General features: G+C 41.6%; 1 pseudogene; it reads right to left on the bottom strand.

Annotated features, from left to right (window-relative positions):
• Positions 1-6,180: 6,180 nt before the first annotated feature.
• On the bottom strand, positions 6,181-9,163 carry LOC126456605 (uncharacterized; annotated as a pseudogene).
• Positions 9,164-21,141: the final 11,978 nt, after the last annotated feature.

The raw sequence follows: 21,141 nt of genomic DNA on the forward strand, positions 1-21,141 counted from the left end.
CCGCGTCCCATCGTTCATACTTCAACATCTGACCTGTTGCCAAGGGGAAAGTAAGCGTTAATGGTCTAGCGTTAAAAGGTTTTGCTTTTCACATTTAACCATATATAACATTGATGATGATAATTTATGGCAATGTTTGCCGACAAGATAAGGAATGCAACCTTTAACACTAGATTGTGTACTCACGGCAGTTCTCCTTGGCCGTTTTTTGGTACGACTTGGAAAGACAGAAAAATTAATGAATGATCGCCGATGCGTCGGTTCTCGATTGTGTTGAGGAGACGTACGGATTGATTGCGCGAAAATAGTTTCTCAAATGACCTCTTGTCCCGGATTGCTTTCACGCCATCAGAGTCTTCAATGAAATTACCTAAGGGACCTATTTGAATAAAAAAAAAATTGGAAATGAATGCAAAACAGTGAAATTTTGTAAAAATGTTGTCAGATCGGAAATTGAACACATTAATGGTCTCCCAAATACAATCGAGACACCGCGATAAAGAGTGAACCTGTAACAAAGTTCATTTAAACATAAACATTATTTATGGTTAATTTAAAGAAAAGAATAAGCATTGATTTTCTGTACAGTGGAGCATCAATATATTCTCAAAGAACAAAGGCTTTAAACTATAAACATTAACAAATTTACAATGAATACAAAACTTACATTTTTATTTTTTTCTCATACATGGAGCAGTCCAACAATCGCTGCTTTTGTATGTGTGATATTTTGTAAAAATTAAATGTCCTGGCGTGCGCGTAAGTATTTTTTTATCGTCACAAGGATTACAAAAGCGTTTTTTTTTCTTGGTGATGACGTAGTTTTTCACACTAAATGAAATATAACTTGTAGCGGTGCTACACAACACCTCTTAACAAGTTGGCGACCAAACATGTAATGAAGTACATGTTAACATATCAGCGACCAGAAGGACAACTAACTATAAAGACTCTAGAATTTTCCTAACAAATGATAAATTGTTCAACCCAAAAACGTACGAGCTGTAATAGATACAGTTATTAGCCTGCAAATGAAGTAAATACTGATGTAATGTTGTTCGGTACACCGCTCTCAGTCAGTAATCAAGTGATCAGTCCTCGACAGTTATTCCATTAGCAGCTGACCTTTGTTTCAATGTGGTGTTGACGACAAAATTTACCAAAATTCATTCATGATTTCAGTAATTTAACTCCTTCGAGATACTTATTTTTTGTATTCAATAAAATTTTTCTGTGTTTCTGACCGCATTGTCAATATATATAAAACTACCGACGTTTCGGTCCCTGTTGCAAGAGACCTTTTGCTAAACAAAAGTTCCCTTAAGATGGTCGCTTGCTACAGGGACCGAAACGTCGGTAGTTTTATATACGAGAACTGACAACGGGGTCACAAGCCAAGAAATTTTTTTATTAAGTGCCAAAATGGCCGCGGAAGCCTACGTTTATATTTATAATTTTTTTTTGTTTTAATCCTAGGAAAGATGTAGAAGTCACTGTTTACCATGCAGGAAGAGGGTGGGGAAGGGAGTGCAAAATTTTACAGCTCAGTCAAGCAGCATGTTAGCGCTGTTTGGAGTTCTTTCTGCAACGCTTTCGCTTCACAGCGTCCTGAAACCTCGTCAAGTTATTTCCGTACGACTGTGCAGGTATGGCCCCCAAGAACTTAACCTATTATCACCAGTCAATGGCAGTCGCAAGGAACAGTGGGCATCACCTTGACTTACGATGGTTGGATCTTCGCCGTTTTCGGCTTTGGTGAATTCACAGCACTCGACTGTTTGGTTTGCCTGCTTTCCTCGTTATCGCAAGGTCATACTGATCAACCCGTCGTTTGTCCATAATGATTGGGTGGCTGAATATGTCATTTGGATTGGCCTAACATAGCTGAATAATTTACGTTGCTGCTTTGATTCGACAATATATTTGATTAGGTGTGAGCAGATGCGAAACGCGTAGGACGATGATTTTTGTCAAGTCCAAAATTTCAAATAAGATTTTGAAAACAGACCTACTACTGATTTTCATATTTTTCATTATCGTTTCCATTGTTACACGGTGGTCTTTGACCAACAGGCCCTCCACGTCTCTTGCTATTTTCAGTTCTTCATTAGTTCCTTGTTCAAGATAGGAAGCAATTGAGCCAATACAGCACCATGTAATAAAATTTACTGTTACTGTTATACGCATTTATCAATTAAGTATGGATTGTTGAAGCGTTGTTGCCTTTCAAAGGTATAAAACGAATCATTACACGTTGCTCTACGTTAACAAAGACCTGTGCCATTTTCTTAGGGGTACCGTGCCACCGCACTACGATAAGTGGCACAAGAATTTCAGTGTGTACAAGAGCTACAGACACGTACGTATCTACCAAAGGCCAAAAATGATACAACTTCACTTTTTTAAAATCCATCCATATTGAAAAATTTTATATGTATATATGTACTGTTAGATGTCACCTCATAAACCACTTGACTAATTCCCACCAAATTTGGTAGACATATCCCATACTGTTGCTGTGGGGATAAGAACGTTTACCAATCGTAGTTCAGGATATTTGGCGCCACAGACAATGAAATGCGTGAAAAGCTGCCGCATTATGCATGGCGCGTAAGTATATAAATTCTGTTGTACTAACTGTATTCGCAATAAATTTCGCAGACAGTATCCAGATAAGCTGCAGAATGTACCTACAAAGTTATATCATTGTGTGAAACATGTATCAGGAGATATGACGTTATAAACACTCAGATCCGTGAAAAACTGCCGCATGAGGCATGACGATTAAATTTATTACTTTTTTGCTACTAACTCTGTTCGCAACGCATTTCGTTGGCAGTATCCATATTCGTCGCTGAATATACCTAAACAAAATTATCATTGTATTACACATAGTTCAAGAGATATGAAGTCACAGACTCTAAGATAAGTGAAAGAAAGCCGCATCATTCATGAATTCATAATGCATTTATTCTTTACTGCTAAAACACTCCTAGAGTTGAGTCAACTTAACAAAATCTCTGATACCTAGAAGCGCTTTTGACAGCTTTCAATTGCGAAGGGCTAACGGCGCTAGGTGAAAACGATAGCCGTCCATAGAGCTGTGAAGTGGCGTTTCCACAGAGATGTTAATAAAATCGCTTTGTAGAAAAGTGAATGAGCTGCACTCGGCGTGCAGAATGTGTCCAGGATCGTGTTCCTTAATCTCAATACTGTACTTGCACATTTTGTACATCATGCATATCTCTTTGTAAGACTGTTTCATAATTTCAATGGCGTTTACACGAATACACAGAAATGAAATTTTTTTCGATATTTCACTACAAACACATTCCATTTTTTTTATTTTCGTTCATAATAGAAACTCGGCAAAATGAATACCCAGGCGATGCCGTGCTTGCCAGATTGTGTGAAAGCCTCATACGATCGATGCCGCGGGTGTGGTACAATTTACACATTATATCGGACCGAGCAAGAAGCGTAGTGTAACGCCACGTGCCAAGACGTGTGCGCGTGCACCTACTGCAGGCCAACAAATTAAGAAAGAAATTAATAGATGGTCAGGATAAAGAGCAACCCACTGGTGTGCTCATTTTTATCGTAATTTATTTCGTATTCTTTTAGTTTTCATTCGTGGTTTAGACTGTTCACAAAAATTTCCGGGAGAAAAGTGATATTATCATAATTATTTCTAAAGTGCCCAGGAACTGAAACATGGAAACGGCTTTCATCTGCCGAAGTACTTAACATAAAACAGTGATAACAGTTAAAAAGTTCATCACATTTGAACGGTTCCTTCCGATCCTACGTTTATGCGGAGAATACAGTGAGTACCACTCTTCCGACACCTGGGACTGAGCCATAATGTGAGACTTGTTGGGAAAAGACGCGGTCAGTTTCCTGTGTCAAAGCAGATTGACTTCGACTTCAGGTCCTCTGCGTAAGTTGGTGACGGCCTTATTCTTTGGGTCGGAAGGTCACTAGAGTGTAGCGCCTTCGGAGTCATAAAAGGTCGGACTGCAGCCGTCCCAGACACATTCAGTTTTAGCTCCCACGTGGACCAAGAGCCGAAGTTTTCGTCTCGAGCGTGGACGCGTTTTGCCATAGGTACTCTCACCTTCCATTAAGTAACTGGTTTTGGTGTAGGGCAATTTGGGTATAATCGGGTAACTAAGGAGAAAGTTAGTTAACAAAGACAGTTTTCATTGCTGGAACTTCTGGAGCTAAAACAGAAGCAGTTGTAATACAGGAATAACAAGAATATTTTGTTGCTAATAACAGTTGTGCAAAATATAAAAAACATTCAAAAAATCAAAGAGGAACAACCTATTTCAAATTCAGAAGTGCTTCAGGTAAGATGTTATCTACTTTGATTGTGGGAGTATTCCAAAAGGTAAATGAATAAAGTCAAATACAGAAATTTGGAAACAAAAGTAAATAACTTTATTTTCTTCCTCATGAAAGAGCAAAAAAGATGACAAAAAATTTTAAAAAGATGACAACCTTAAAAAGTGAGAGAGGTAACTGAGTCCTCACCCTGAATGAGAGGTGACACAGTTTTAGCCATCTATATATAACGTGTGCAGTGAACTATTCTGAGTGCAGTTTTATCTCCAATAATGTAGCAATTTGTGGTTGTCTGGGTTTTGGACCTACAATTTGGATTGATATTTTAATGTGGGTTAGGAGTCAAGCAGTGAGATGCAAGGAGAAACTGTAAACATTGTGGGAAAAGGAGAAACTATTACATAAAACATGTTATAACATGGAACGCCGAGTGGGAAATTACAACGACACGTTCATCTGTGTACTAGTTTTGAGACATCGTAACATATCCATTAATGATATTTCGGTGAGAGATGAACAAGACATGAACAATGAGTATTTGATTTTGATAGTTTAAATTATGTTTAATGTAACTGAACACTGTTCAATATACTGTTATACCCCACAACTTAGTGTTAAAGGAGGTATTAGAGCACAAACGAGCAGTGTTATATTTTCCGTCTGAGGCTTGGAACATACCAATTATGATGCAAGTGATTATTAGTTCATCCTGTATAATCTTCATTAGCTCTATTCTCAAACTTTAAATACTGTACTCAATCACCTGATTTTCTTATTGAAGAGAAGGTCTCTTTGCAAAGAAGACAAGGTGTTTAGTTCCCAACTTCAGAATAGCTGTTTGCCTTACACGTCTTCAGCCTCTTCTGACTCCTACGGTCTGGACCCGGAGTATTCCAACAATTTTCTTTGACCTGCCGGGAATATGCTGTCTTTGCATTTACTCTACTTTTGAAGGGAGACTACTTGACGACGATACATTTTTTCTTGAGTTGGTTGATGATGGTCTCTCGCAATGATAAACTCACTTTAAGCTCTCCGGTGAAACGGCGAATAAAGATTGTGTTTGCACATCAGTCGACGGGCCCGTATGAGGAGAAGAAGCACTAACTGACTCTGTAGTGTTCTGGGAATTTGGCATTATTTCTTCTGATGGACCTCATGATGCAAATCCCTGTTCGCCAAATGCTTTTGCATTAAGCGGGAAAGTACCCGTATTTGTAAATCCAGATAGGTAATTTTGCATTGTTGCTGTTCTAGTATATGCAAGCTCGAGCAACTGAACTATTTGCTGAAGCGTTGACACACTTGAGATGGGTGTTAAACCAAGTCTTAATTTCTTAATCGTATAGAGCCATTAACGGTCCAGTGTCAAATGAAGATATACCTCTTCAATAAGGGACCATTAATAAAGTTCTTAGTGACAAAAATAATCTAACAATAGTCGCAAAGTATTTATGTGTGCTATTTGTAAGAATTAAATTGTAGTTATTAAAACGTGAACGTAAAAGTAGCTTAGTGTTTAAAGAATAGACCTCTTACGTCGTATACGTCATACATATAAGATGTATGTAACGAAATCACGGGGTAATTTCAGGTATTTCCCGTTTTACCCCAACTGTACCTTATCTGTAAAATTCCTTCTGCATAAGGAAGAAAGTGAAGAATCGTTTAACATGGCGTATCTTCACAAAGCTTGTTAGAAGTATTTTATTACTAGTTTCAACTTGTAACAATACGGTATAAGTTACTTATTAAACACAAAATATCAGAAGGTAAACCATAAATACACAAAAATGTAATATATTATTTTGGTCAGCAGCGACGCGTCTGACACTACCAAGCCTTATGGCGATACTGAAGTTGTTGAGTTGAAGGAATCGGTAAATGCGACGAGCAACTGTAGTCGCTGTTGGTTGGACTTGGTCTAGAATGTTCGATACAGTCGGTTTGTGCTCTGAAAATCGTGTCGGAAAATTCTTTTTCAACAAAAGAACCATAGACCGTAGAACGTTCGCTATGTACTCTCCATAAGTGTCAACTCGTCTCTAGTTTTGAATAAAGTAATTTGTAGTGCATTGTATGCCTCTCCTATACGAGGATCTTCGGCCCTTTTTCTCTGACTTTTTTTAGGTGAAGCAAATACCTTCATGCGTTTCTTTGGTGTGGGTGGTAGTTAGTTGCCTTGCGTGGTTTGATGATCGACATCTTGACTACTAGTTTCTTCGCAACTGCTCGCTGTACCTACGTTTGTATCCATGCTCGCAACCCCCTGTTCTTCCAAATCCTCCTTAAATTCCTCCTAAAACAAAGCGGCGACAAAAGATTGATATAAACAATAGCAAAGCAAGTAATATAAAAAATAAAAGAATGGATATAGGAATAGGGAGATACACGATAATAATCGTACAAAATTGAGAACAATTTCAAGTTGATAAGTGAAATTCAGAATATTTGTTATAATGATTACCACGTATTATTACGCGAAATTACTGATTTTTATTATTATTAATGTTCATAATTATTAAAATGTCTTTTATTGTCTATGCATTTAATAATATTTGTATTATTAGGAGTTATTAGTTTCTATTTACTTTTTTGCAGATGCCACAGACACTGCAAGAGTGGTTACTTGTAGCAGAGGAATGTGAGAGAAAATGGAACTTTCGTCATTACCTCGGTGCAATGGATGGCAAACATTGCGCAGTCCAAAGCCCAGTTAATTCTGGAAGGGATTTTTCAGTTATAAGACGTTTTTCAATATTGTTCTTTTTGGTCTAGTGGATGCTGACTATTGTTTTTTGTATGCTGATGTCGGCTGCCAAGGTCGAATTTCAGACTGTGGTGTTTTTCTAAGTACATCGTTTTTTAAGAATATTAGTAATGGTACCTCCGTTTTACCAGACGATTAGCCGGCCGGTGTGGCCGTGCGGTTCTAGGCGCTACAGTCTGGAACCGCGCGACCGCTACGATCGCAGGTTCGAATCCGGCCTCGGGCATGGACGTGTGTGATGTCCTTAGGTTAGTTAGGTTTAAGTCGTTCAAAGTTCAAGGGATTGATGACCACAGATGTTGAGTCCCTTACTGCTCAGACCCAGTTTTGTGACCAGACGATCGTACCCTCCCAAGTAGGCAGAAAAAAGTTCCCTATGTTATTGTCGCAGACGAAGCGTTTCCCTTCAACTATCATATCATGAAGCCGTATAGTGGACAACAACCACAGAGGTCAATCAAAAGAATTTTTAACTACAGACTTTCAAGAGCAAGGCGGATTGTGGAAAATGCGTTCGGAATACTTGCTTCCGTATTCCGGATACTATGAAAGCCTGTATTGCTACAGCCTGAGAAAGCCCAAAGTGTTCAAAAAATGGTTGAATTGGCTCTGAGCACTATGGGACTTAACATCTGTCATCAGTCCCCTAGAACTTAGAACTACCTAAACGTAAGTAACCTAAGGACATCACACACATCCATGCCCGAGGCAGGATTCGAACCTGCGACCATAGCAGTCGCGCGGTTCCGGACTGAAGCGCCTTGAACCTCTCGGCTACCGCGGCTGGCCCCAAAGTGTTATTATGACTTCTACTCGTATATACCTCCATAACTTCTTGCGAAAAAGTTCTGCATCCAAACAAATTAATACTTCTGTAGGAGCAGTGGATCGTGAGGAGAACGGGCATTTGAAGCCAGGAACTTTGAGAAATGAGATCACTTCTGCTACAACGTTTACACGATTAGCGAACATTCCACGACGTTCAACGCAGACTGCCCGACACATTACAGATGAATTCGCTGCTCATTTCATTTCCGAAGAGGGAAGATTGCCATGGCAAGATGATTACCAATAACTTATTAAAGAATTTTCAGGTACTAGCTACTACTAGTGACTTCCTGCCTGCACGCATTTCAACTGCCTATATATGTGAAGTTTTACCTTTATTAATTCGTATTTTATTATTTTTATTTGATCAAATAACATAATATACAAATTAAATACATATAAGTTTACATGTGCTTCAACATACTGTGTTAGAAAAATAAATGTTATTCATTATTATTTATTTATTACTAGCTGAGTACCCAGCGTTGCACCAGTATGTATTCCAATCCTGTTACTCATTTCCTCCTTTCCCCTCTGTGACGTTCAGAACTCATTTTGCCATATACCTTATAATTTTATCACAATTAGAACTTTTTTAAATTTTTAAATTTGAAAACTATAAGCAATTACTGGGTATATTTCTAATAAAAATGGTACTAAGCTAAAATAAATATGAAAAAATATCTTAAGAAATGATATGATTAATGGTATATAAGGGAGCAACACCAAAAAATTTAAAATTAACAAATGAGCAGGGACTGAAATGTAAGCTGAGAAAGATAAAAAGGTAGGTAGCCGTGGAGACCGAACCAAAAAGGGACTGAACCCCATTAAGTTTGTTAATAGTTCGTTTATACATTTCTAAAAATAAATATATTTTATTGCATTTATGTTGATTGTTTTCCGCGGCTGATATTTGCAGTGCAGAAATTCAAATGCTTTGAAAGCGAACCAGTTTGGAGCGTTCACATCACCAATCCCAGCGCCAAACTTCCCTGGCTCAGTCTTCTTCTGGCGGACTTCCCTTTAAGTGGCTAATAAGCTGGTCATTTTTTTTTTAATTTGGCCACATCCACGCCGAGTTTTGTCGCGATGGAATCCCACGATTCACTTTTTTTTTAATTTAATTTTATATTGGGTGTTTGTTGCATCCCACAACACAGGGTATTGTTCATAGGTATTAATGAATTTAATGACAAAATCGTCGGTCCACTCCATTTCAAAAGAAAAACCGATGTCCACAACACAGAAAAAGAATAATACCAAGACCGAACAGAACGAGTGCAGCGAGCCAACTGGTCAATGCTTGTTGCCGCCCACGCCACTCGCGCAGCTCGCCGCGCACACCTTTGATGTACCGACTACAGCCGGAGATAGACAAGACATGAGCTCGGGCGGTTCGGAAGCCTGTTTCGCGGCGAGCCTTCCGAGCCTACCTCCGTCCACATTACTCGCAAGGCTCGCAAGTCTCACAAGAACACGAGCCACACGAGTAGTGTGTACGCAACCTTGACGGATTGTCGTCGTATGTGCCCGGGCTCGACTCCCGGCTGGGTCGGGGACCCTCTCCGCTCAGGGACTGGGGTGCTGTGTTGTCCTCATCACCATTTCATCCCCATCCGGCGCGCAGGCCCCCCAGTGTGGCGTCGAATATAATAAGACCTGCACCAAGTCGGTTGCCCCGTAAGGGTCCTCTGGGCCAATGACATCAAACGCTCATTTCCATTGGAAATCCCCATTGTAAGACGTGTATATCTTTATTGTCTATAGTCAAATCACAATTTATGAAAGATGTTTATATTTTATTAACAGGATTAAGTAGGAATAATTAATATTTGCCATGTTGGAAATAAAGGTGGCAGCAGGGAATATCTGCACCAAAGTATTGTTGACAAGAGAGACCGCAAATTGATATAATTTTGAAAAGGCCGGGAGAGACCGCGTATGGATACATTTTAAGAAAAGAGCGGGAAAGACCGCGCATTGATACATTTTGTAATGGTAGCAGGGATTGTCTTCACCAGAAAGCATTGTTGGCAGGAGAGGCCGCACTTTTGCGTTCGTAGGAAGTCAGTAGCAAGCGAGAAGTGAAGCGAGTCGGTAGCAGGTCTGAAGCGAGAAGTTGAGAGGAGCGGTGTGCCTGCCAGCCACTAGCTATGATTTACAAGAGATTATAAACGGATGTACAGAGACATCAGCTAACTATTATCATAAGAGGAACTAATATTATTGAATTTTTTTTTTTTTTAGAAACCCAAGACTACTGAAGGTATGTTTGCACAATGCTAGTCGTAAGATTATTGTAAAAAGTAACTCCCATTTGAACGTCTGTAAAATCATTTCATTCAGAATATAATTAACTTTTGCCAGCAATATAGCATTTGTAATTGCAATCCATCCCAAAAAACCATCAACGTAAAACTTTGCAAAATTTTATTGTCGAGAAAAAGTTTTACTATGAATTACGTAACTTCAGTCAAATTAATTAAAGAATAACGTCAGCTTTGCTATTAAAGAATAACGTCAGCTTTGCTAATAAATACAGCCACTTATTATAAAGCCCACCAGCAGCTAATAGAGTATAGTAAAACAGAGTAAGTATATTCATGTCGCAGTTCGATGTAGCAGTCAGATGGCGATCGAGTAACAGTAAAAAAGGTAAGGAACAGTTTTGGATTATTGCAGGTAACGACTGAGGGCCACACGACAACGACACATTCTATGTTTCGTCGAAATAACCCGAAAATCGCTTTTAAAAAAGCAGCAATTAAATTTGTATGCGAAGACTGAGAAAGAGAATAAATTTCAAAGGGAAGATTTCATTTGTTGTTATTAAGCAAGAGATAGAAATCCTAAGGGAAGGTTTCATTTTTCATTGTAAAACTGAAGGTTATCATTAACAAAAGAGGTATAGAGGAGACGGGAAGGTTTCACCATTATCACGATCGTTCATTTTGTTTCAGTCTATCGGCGGTCGCACATTTTATTGCATCGTCGGCGAGGCTACGTTACCTATAGGTATCTTTTCTACAGTGGTGACAAAGATAGTGCAGCAATTCAGAACTTTGTACGCTAATGTTTATTTATGAGAGTGCACCTTACGGAGGTTGAATAAACGGTGCAGCTATTTAGTACTTTCTACGTCATTGTTCATTTGCGAGAATGAACTTCACAGTTACTGAGGTAGTCAGAATTAAAGCTAGTAAAAGGTTGAACGTTGTCACCTTCTTGAAAGAACTCATTTGTAATTTATAATAATACTAAATCAGCGAAACGTTCGTATTGGCGTGTTTGAACACGCTTCCCCAAATCTACAAAAACGAATATTCAGTGGGTTTTCACAGGTAATTTGAGAATTGTTTAGGGCACGATTACGTTTTATTTAATCAGCCAGATCACAGAAAGAAAAAGTTCTATGCAAAACTATCGGATGACTGTTTGTTTCAAGAGTGGCCAAGCGGTTCTAGGCGCTTCAATCTGGAAACACGCGACCGCTACGTTCGCAGGTTCGAATCCTGCCTCAGGCATGGATGTGTGTGACGTCCTTGGGTCTGATAGGTTTAAGTAGTTCTAAGTTCTTGGGGACTGATGACCTCCGATGTTAAGTCCCATTGTCCTCAGAGCCATTTGAACTATTTTTGTTTGTTTCAACACGCTAATCTCTTCACGGGGTTTTCGCAGGTAACTTGGGTATATTTTGGGTCACCATATGGGCCATATTACATCAAAATGCCATCATGGGAAAAGACATCGTAATTGAAATTTTTATCCATACCAAGTCACTGGGTATGTTACGTTTTCGTGACTTACCCACTGAGCCGATTTCGATAAAATGTGTTGTGGAGGTTGCATGAACCCTGAGGAAAAACACAGGCTACGTTAGAAAGATAGTTATATGAAGAATGTTCCGGGAGTTAAGGAAAAATATTTACTCACTTAGAAAGCTGTTTAGAGTTTGACTTTTGATCTGTATCATATTTGTGAAAATGATTTTATTGGTTGATATGTGCTCTGTGATACGGTTCAGAGTAATGAGTATAATCCTTATACAACGGCGTGTCGATTTCATACTTATACATTATTTGTGGCGTAATCTACACTTTGTATAATGTGTAGCTACTTCAGTAGGACGATGCATAGAAGTGCTCTCCTGGTCATGGACCTCTGTACGCACTGCCCGGCAGCGATGTTGCATTTGCTGACGCAACGTGCGTTGGGGCAGTTTGAGAGGGGGCGGAGCGGGGTGCACGTCACCACCTATGCTTATTTGAATAGCAGACACATGAGGGTAGCTGATGTCACAGCACGTACAGTGCCTTACTTACCATCACTTATCATAACAAAACTACTGGTATGTGATCACAGCTTTGGGTAACAGCCAGTTAAACACAAAAAATAGCTCATCTACTGTAGAGGATTACTTAACGTGGGGAATTAACATGCAGAGCGTGAAGTATCTATAATTTTTCCCTCGTGGGGGACCTCTGTCACATAGAAATTTTAGAAAGATATTTCTACCATCTGACCATACGTTTTATTTTATTTCACAAATCATAATTTCGACCATATAGCCGTTGTCAAATGCATGTTGAAATGTTACATTGTATCTGTCCTATCTACGTCACATAACATCGAAAAGAAACGTATGTGATGGTCTTATAAGCCATCGAAATAAAAGAAAATGAAGTATTTGACCGAAAAATTAGCAGCAGCATTCGACAAGCCCATTGAAGGTGAATAGCATTCTAACATCATTTTTTACACTGGCGGAAAAGAAAATTAGTGCACCTGGAAAGTCGACGTCCATTTTGACCTGATGACTTATGCCATCCGGGGGATAGTAGATTTACTGATAATGGTTTAGATGTCGTCCGGCAACAGATAGTATAGTGACATGGCTACCAGAGCGCCATCCGTGTCTACCCTTTAATAGAGAATGTTCGCAGCCCGAAGTCTCAGTGTGGTACAAATGTGTGAAGCAAGCAAGTAACCATTCCACGCAGATCCACTCGCGCTCCTTACAACTAAGTGAGCGAGTTTCAAAGGAGTCAAAATGTAGTTTCCGAGTAGCAGGATGGTACTTCACCGGAATTACCACACAAGTCGGACGTGGTGTGCCATTTATGCAATTATGCTGCTATCAGTGGCCACATGAACATTCTCACATCCGTTAACGTGGTTCCGGGTGCCCACACAGCACAGACGCCCGACAGGATTGTCGCGTTGTAACCGTAGCAGTGGGAAATAGCACAGCTACCGCATCACAGGTATTAGGGTTTTAAGCGCAGAAGTGTCATCATTAACTGCTGCGAACCCGTTATTAGTAGTGAAAGTACAGGCACAGTCAACTCTAACACGTCTTCTACTCACACCACAGGACCGATGGGCAAGGCTCAAATGGTTCAATGGCTCTGAGCACTATGGGACTTAGCTTCTGAGGTCATCAGTCCCCCAGAACATAAAACTACTTAAACCTAACTAACCTAAGGACATCACACACATCCATGCCCGAGGCAGGATTCGAACCTGCGACCGTAGCGGTCGCGCGGTACCAGACTGTAGCGCCTAGAACTGCTCGGCCACTCCGGCCGGCGGGCAAGGCTCGACTGGTGCCATAAGAGGATCATTTGGAAGATGGAATGGGGTGCAGTGGTCGTCAACGATGACAGCAGATTCTGCCAGCAGGCAAGTGATGGTTGTTTGCACATACGACGCAGACCTGGAAAATGCTGTCCCCTAGAGTGCTTTAGTCCAAGACAAACTGGTCCCATCTCAGACATTATAGTCTGGGGTGTCATAACCTACAACCCTTGTTCCACTGTGGCGTTTCTGGAGGTGATGGTAACCAGCGCTCGGTATCTGCAGAATGTCATTAGAGCTGTTCGTTTGTCGTTCTTGGAACAAAAAGGTGATGCGTACTTAGAAGTATGTAATGTCTGCCTACATACTGCCCCTGAAACTCTGCAAGACGTGTAGTAACTTCTCTGGCCAGCATGATCTTCATACTTGTTTCCAGTCGAGCACCTGTGGGATATGACGGGACGAGAAGTGACTCGCACGACTCGTCATCCAACAACTCTTCCACAACTTCTGAACAGGTCGAGCAAACATTACGAACGTATTCCAGGACAGTATTCCCCATCTGTACAATCGACTGGATGCCATAGTCTGCGCCTGCACTGCCGACCCTGAAGACTACAGTGCGTACTTATATGAGTGATAAGCATGGGTTGAGGCATAGTACCTCAAAAGCGCTTGTGCTACTGATCTGTTACTGTAGTAATTTCATGCACTCCGTATGCACTGTTGCAACAATAAATCTTGACTGAATTCGAAACCTCTAAAAGGGAGTACTAACAGTTTTTTCATATACACATAGCTAAAATAGAGAAAAAACAGTGTTTACCAGGTAGTTTTGAAGTAGCACATATTGAATGTCATACAGCATTACTTCCCGCATTCGTCTGTACTCACGAGTTATTACACAAGTAAGCGTCACAAATAATCTCTAGTTTTTTCATAACTAATCTTCTATATTTTGGCACATTCTTTGAATATTTTATTGTGTAGTATGATCGGGAGGGCTCACGTTTGTTTTGAGTGTCTGCGCGCCGTTACGCTTACCTGTGACTGAAAGTGGAGCCAGCATCTTGATGGAAAATCTATTTATTGGGTGACAGGGTTTTTACCGAGAGTCGCTAAATTGCTGTTCTGTACAATTCATTTTTTACGAGGGGCAGTTGGAAAATACGTTTCCCTTGTCGAATGTGGGCAGAGTTGTGTGATATGGGCGAAAGGCCGCATCCATGGAGTGGAAACATTCGTCATCACCTTTCCGAAAGAAATTCAAAAGCGCTGCGTCTGCAGGTGAAGTGCTACTCACCGTTTTCTGGGACGCCAAAAGAGTTTTGCTGCTCGACTTTCTGGAGGATGCAACTATCAATGCTGCGTGGTACTGTGCCACTCTGTCGAAACTGAAAGAGGTGATTCGGAAAAAACGGCCTGGCCTTCTCAGATCTGACGTTCTGCTGTTGGATGACACGGCGACGGCAACGCAAACCCATATTGCAGCTCTTGGTTGGGAGCACCTACACATTCGTCTTACTGTCCGGATCTCGCACCAACTGACTTCCATCTGTTTCCTCCTTTGAAGAGCCGGCCGAAGTGGCCGTGCGGTTCTAGGCGCTGCAGTCTGGAACCGCGAGACCACTACGGTCGCAGGTTCGAATCCTGCCTCGGGCATGGATGTGTGTGATGTCCTTAGGTTAGTTAGGTTTAACTAGTTCTAAGTTATAGGGGACTAATGACCTCAGAAGTTAAGTCCCATAGTGCTCAGAGCCATTTGAGCCATTCCTTTGAAGAAGACTCTCGGCGGAAGGTGCTTTGGCAGCAACGCTGACGTCAAACAAGCCGTTCAACGCTTCTTCCGTATGTAACGCCCTGATTTTTTCCTGGAAGGCGTTATGAAGCTTATAAAGCGGTATGAAAAATGCCTCAATGTACTTGGAAATTATGTAGAAAAATGAGGTATGTCTTATTCTCTTTTTTTTTCCATTCACACACACCTCCGGCCACAGTCTACAGGGGAAACTTATTTTCCAACTACCTCACGGGTAAATACAGGCCAGTTGGAGCAGCTTTACTTCATTTGTCATAAAAGTAGTGTAAAGCAAGTAGCCTCTAAGACAGGAGGAAAATAGCAGAGTTCTACCGTGACCTGCCCCCTCCTCAGCTTCCTTGGATCAGTGCCTACTCTCAGTTGAGGGCCCTAATTTCAACTGGCTCCTCCAGGTGATACGTCGCGGCTCCGCCCCAGGAGTCGGGCCGGAGTGCTGACGTAAGCGCTACTGTGCCGGGCCGTGCTGCGGGACTGCGTCGCCCCTAAACGACCGCCTAAACACTCGTTAGAGCGACGGCGGGCGTCGGCCATAAACAGCGCATCCTATTGGACAGGCGGGCTGCCCCCGCTCCTCGCCGCCGCCCTATTAAAGCAGGCGTCGACACTCAATTACCGGCCCCAGGCTGTAAACACACTGCTATCTTTATAGCCGCCGGCCTCGCTTAATTTACAGTCGGCTGCGTTTTTACCTGCAGTGCACGCGCGGGTGTCGCCGAGATACCTGGCGATGCCTCCACCTCCTCCGCCGGTTGTAAAACCTGAGTGCAAACGCTTGTCACACCACGTCTCGGACCTCGGTCCTCCTACCCGCTGACTCGTCCCGGGTAGCCCCCCAGCTAATAAAGTGCCAGAATGTTGCGACAGCTGTCAACTCGAGTCTCCGGAACTCACCCAGGACTGGAGCCGCTCCCCATCAGCACTTCCCTGCTGTGAGTGACAAGTATCTCTTTCACTTATCGTCGAAGATCTACAGAATCTATATTTAGTCCAGTTTCATTAGGAAAGCTGGCAATGCTCCACTTTGCATCGAAAACACAACTGAACAAATAACAAATCGCAGCAGCAGAACGTGTTGTTGTTGCTGTTGTTGTTGTCCTCATTCCAGAAACTGCCTTCACGCAGCTCTCCACACCACTCAGTTCTGTGCAAGCCTCTTAATCTCCGAATAACTACTGTAACTCCCATCCTTCTGAATCTGCGACCGAGCGAGGTGGCGCAGTGGTTAGCACACTGGACTCGCATTCGGGAGAACGACGGTTCAATCCCGCGTCCGGCCATCCCGATTTAGGTTTTCCGTGATTTCCCTAGATCACTTCAGGCAAATGCCGGGATGGTTCCTTCGAAAGGGCACGGCCGATTTCCTTCCCCATCCTTCCCTAATCCGAGCTTGTGCTCTGTCTCTAATGACCTCGTTGTCGACGGGACGTTAAACACTAATCTCCTCCTCCTCCTCCTCTGAATCTGCTTGCTGTATATATCTCTTGGCCTCCCTCTACAATTTTTATGCACCACATCTCGATACAGTTCTGAACTGGTAATTCGTTGATGTCTCAAAATATGTCCTATCAACATATACCATCTTCAAGTTAGGTTGTGTCACAAATTTCTTTTCTTCCCAGTACTATACAGTAACTCCGCATTAATTCTGTGATCTAATCATGTAATTTTGAACATTCTTCTGTGGTAACACGTTTCCAAAGCTTCTGTTCTCATTTGTCTAGCCGGCCGTTGTGGCCGAGAGGTTCTAGGCGCTTCAGTCCGGAACTGCACTGCTGCTACGGTCGCAGGTTCGAATCCTGCCTCGGGCATGGATGTTTCTGATGTCCTTCGTTTAGTTCGGTTTAAGCAGTTCTAAGTCTAGGGGACTGATGACCTCAGATGTTAAGTCCCATAGTGCTCAGAGCCATTTGAACCACTCACTTGTCTAAACCGTTAAACGTCCGTGTTTCACTTTCATAAATGGCTACGTTCAGCATTAATGCTTTCAGAAAGACTTTCCACCGCTGAAACCTATCTTCGATGCTAACAAATTTCTCTCTTCCTGAAACGTATTTCTTGCTATTTCCAGTCTACATTTTATATCCTCTCTACTTCAGTTGTCATCAGTTATTTTCCTGTTCAGTTATCGAAACTGGTTTACTACTTTAAGTGTCTCGTTCCCTAATCAAATTCTCTCAGCATCAACTGATTAATTCGACCACTTTGCGCTATGTTTGTTTTGCTTTAGCTGTAGTTCATCTTATACCCTCCTTTCAAGAGAACGTTCAACTGCTCATCCAAGTCCTTTGCTGCATCTGACAGCATTACAATGACATCGTGAAACCTCACAGTTTGTAAGTCTTCCCCCTGAATTTTAATTCCTACTCTGAATTTTTCTTTGGTTTTTTTTCTTTTTTTTTTTTTTTTTTGCTGCTTGCTTAGTGTACAAATTATCGAACATCAGTAATGAGCCACAAGTGTGTTTCAGTTCTTCTCAACCACTGCTTCATGACCCTAGCCTCTTATAACTACGATATGGTTTGTGTACAAGTTGTAAATATCTTTTCGCTTCCTGTTTACGTTTACTATCTTCAGAATTTCAAAAACTGTACTCCAGACAACGTTATCAAGAGCTCAGCAGTACGTAATTATTATGAAAATGGGGGGAAAATGGCCTTACTTTAAACACATGGCACTCGCATGTAGGAAGAAACAACACAAATCGTGAGGATGAGGGTTGAAATAGTATTGTACGAAAACTAATCTACACCACCATGGGTAGCTAGCCACAGACTCTGAAAACCAGCGCTTCAGCTTTGTGCTACTCTGCAGCACAGCGTGCATGTCTAGTAGAGCACAGAGCCTGGCGTACAAGACAAGTGAATGTGTCATGCCATATCATCTTCGGCTGTCTAGGTCCGACATCGTTAGAGAAGGTATACAGTCTATTGATATTCGCGATCCTGACATCCAGGTGAATCAGAAACTTGGGAAGTTTCCACCTCTGAATCACAACTAATAAACGCTATCCAACTTGCTCGACAGTTCCTCCTGTCGAGGAAAGGCCATACCTGAATCAGCTAAGCATAGTCTGTGGCGAGCGCGCAACTAATTATCTGCTAAACGTTTTGGCGTCTTCCAGAGCATATCAGCCTGGACGCGAGGAGACAACGACAACATGGAAATTGCTGAATAGACATCGCATGCCAGTGGTTAGGTCTAGAGCTGAAATAACAAAGTGGACTATCTATACGATTGACTTTTCTTTGTATGTGGAGAGCGTCGGGAAATACTACAAAAGTTAATGACAAATGTTGAAGAAGTGATTCACCAGATGACTTAGCTCGCTGTACGTGTAGCGGTTCAGTTGGTCGGTCTGTCACACCTCATCAAGCATTCCCATCGTTGCAACTCAGGGCCCACGTGCGCGACTTAAGCGTGTGGGGGGTTAGACTTCGAGTTTTGCGTGTGGCAGGCAGTCCTTTTTAGATGTTCTTCTTCGTTGCGTGAAACAGTTAAGTATTTATATACAGGTAAGGTATTATTTTATTTATCCGTATCGATGCCTCCGCTTCTTTACTGCGAAGCGCAATACAACAAAAACCTACATTGTGGCATCACAAGTAAATGAGCATAAGCTTCCGAACTGCGTCGTTTCCAGTAAATAATGTACGTTTTCCTCACTAAATAATGTCTGTTAACAAAAAAAGAAGGGACAAAAGGAAAGATATACTAGATAACAACAGCTTTTACTTCGCTGCACCGAGGAAAATAACTGTGTAACTTCTGCGTTTACAACTGATCGCATTTATAAAAGCCATTCTAAGTTTTCACCGTTTCCTGGAATAAAAGAATTGCATCACTGAATCATCCCTTCGCGCTCAACCCCAATCGCTGCACGAACGGCGAGGTACGTTATCTGGTGACATAAGGTGTTCAAAATTTCTCAAAATTTGTGGGATATTTCCCGACATTTGCGACCCCATGTGTCTCACATTGGGTCGCAAATGTCATCTGCGTCGCTTCGGTGGTTTTTAAACTTTAATGTTGTTGTGGTCGTCAATCCCAAGACATGTTTGTTGCAGCTCTCATAGGCACTCTATTCCGTGCAAGCTTCTTCATCTCCGAATACTGCTGCCACTCACATCCTTCTGATTATTCTTACTGTATTCATCTCTTGGTCTCCCTCTACAATTTGTACCCCCCCCCCCCCTACTCCCAATTTCCCTCTCCTCATTAGTTACACATTCTTCTGAAAACCCTGTACTCTCTTTTTGTTTAAACTGTTTATCGTCACTTACATATATGGCAACACTCCAGACGAATACATTCAGCAAGATACTACCAAACACTCAAATATACATTACTGTTCTTCAGAAACGCTTTTCTTGCCAGTGCCAGTCTATACTTTATATCTTCTCTACTTCAGTTTGCGTCAGTTACTTTGCTCCCCAAATAAACTTGTTTACTACTTTAAGTGTCTCGTTTCCTAATCAGGTTCCTTCAGTATCACTTGATTTAACTGGATTACATTCCATTATCCTCATTTTACTTTTGTTGATGGTCATCTTACATCCTCCTTTGAAGACAGTGGTCATTCCGCTTAGCTCCTCCTCCAAGTCCTTTGCAGTCTCTGACAGAATTACAATTATATCGGTAAACCTCCCTGAAAGATTTTGTTTCTTCTCCCTGACGCTAATTCCTACTCCAAAATTTTCTTTGATTTCCTTCACTGCTTGAATAACATCAGGGAAAAGCCGGACTCACTCCCTTCGCAACCACAACTTTCTTCTCATGTCACTTAATTCTTATAATTGGAGTCTGGTTTCTGCACAAGTTGTAAATATCCTTTCGTCCCCCCCCCCCCCCATTTTAAACCGCTGCTACCTTCAGAAGCTCAAAGAGAGTTTTTCAATCACCATTGTCAAAAGCATAGCAATATGTAATTATCATAAAATGGGAGGAAACACAGCCCTTTTCTAGAAAAGGCACTCTTATGTAGGAAGAATCAACAGAAACCGTAAGGTAGCGGCTACAGGCAAATATTATCCGCAAATTAAAGTGCATCATCTGCGGTAGCCAGCCACACACTCCGAAAACGTCAGCTCTGTACTACTCTGAGCAGAGAATGCAATGCTAGTGAACACAGAACGAAAAGCTTCCACGTCCAAACCACATCTGCTATATGCTCAAAAAACCTGACCAATCGTTCCTAAAGTCGATGAAAACCTAGAGTCACTCCAACGAAAAAGCCCAGCATATTCTATGACGGGCACGCACTACACCCATCAAAAAAAAGGTTTGCATCATCTCGATTCCGATAGTTCCGGCACTTGTAAAGAAATTTCAGATAGAGATCAACGTAAACATAATTGCCGCCCTTTTTATTGCTCACGGAAACCACACATTGCATGTTGTAACACCATACAGTGAGACATTCAGAGGTGATGGTCTAGATTTCTATACACACAGGTACCTCTAATACGCAGTAGCACGTCCTCTTGCATTGAAGCTTGCCTGAATTTGGAATGGCATACTATTCACAAGTTCATCAAGGCATTGTTGGTCCAGATTGTCCCATTCCTCAACAGCGATTCGGCGTAGATGCCTCAGAGTGGTTGGTGAGTCACGTCGTCCATAAAGAGCTGTTTTCAATCTATCCCAGGCATGTTCTATAGTGTTAATGTCTGGAGAACATGCTGGACACTCTAGTCGAGCAATATCTTTATCCTGAAGGAAGTCATTCACAAGATGTGCACGATGGGGCGCGAATTGTCGTCCATGAAGACGAGTGCCTTGCCAATATGGCGCTGATATG

The sequence above is a fragment of the Schistocerca serialis genome, chromosome 2 (assembly GCF_023864345.2).
Source record: "Schistocerca serialis cubense isolate TAMUIC-IGC-003099 chromosome 2, iqSchSeri2.2, whole genome shotgun sequence".
NCBI classification, from domain to species: domain Eukaryota; kingdom Metazoa; phylum Arthropoda; class Insecta; order Orthoptera; family Acrididae; genus Schistocerca; species Schistocerca serialis.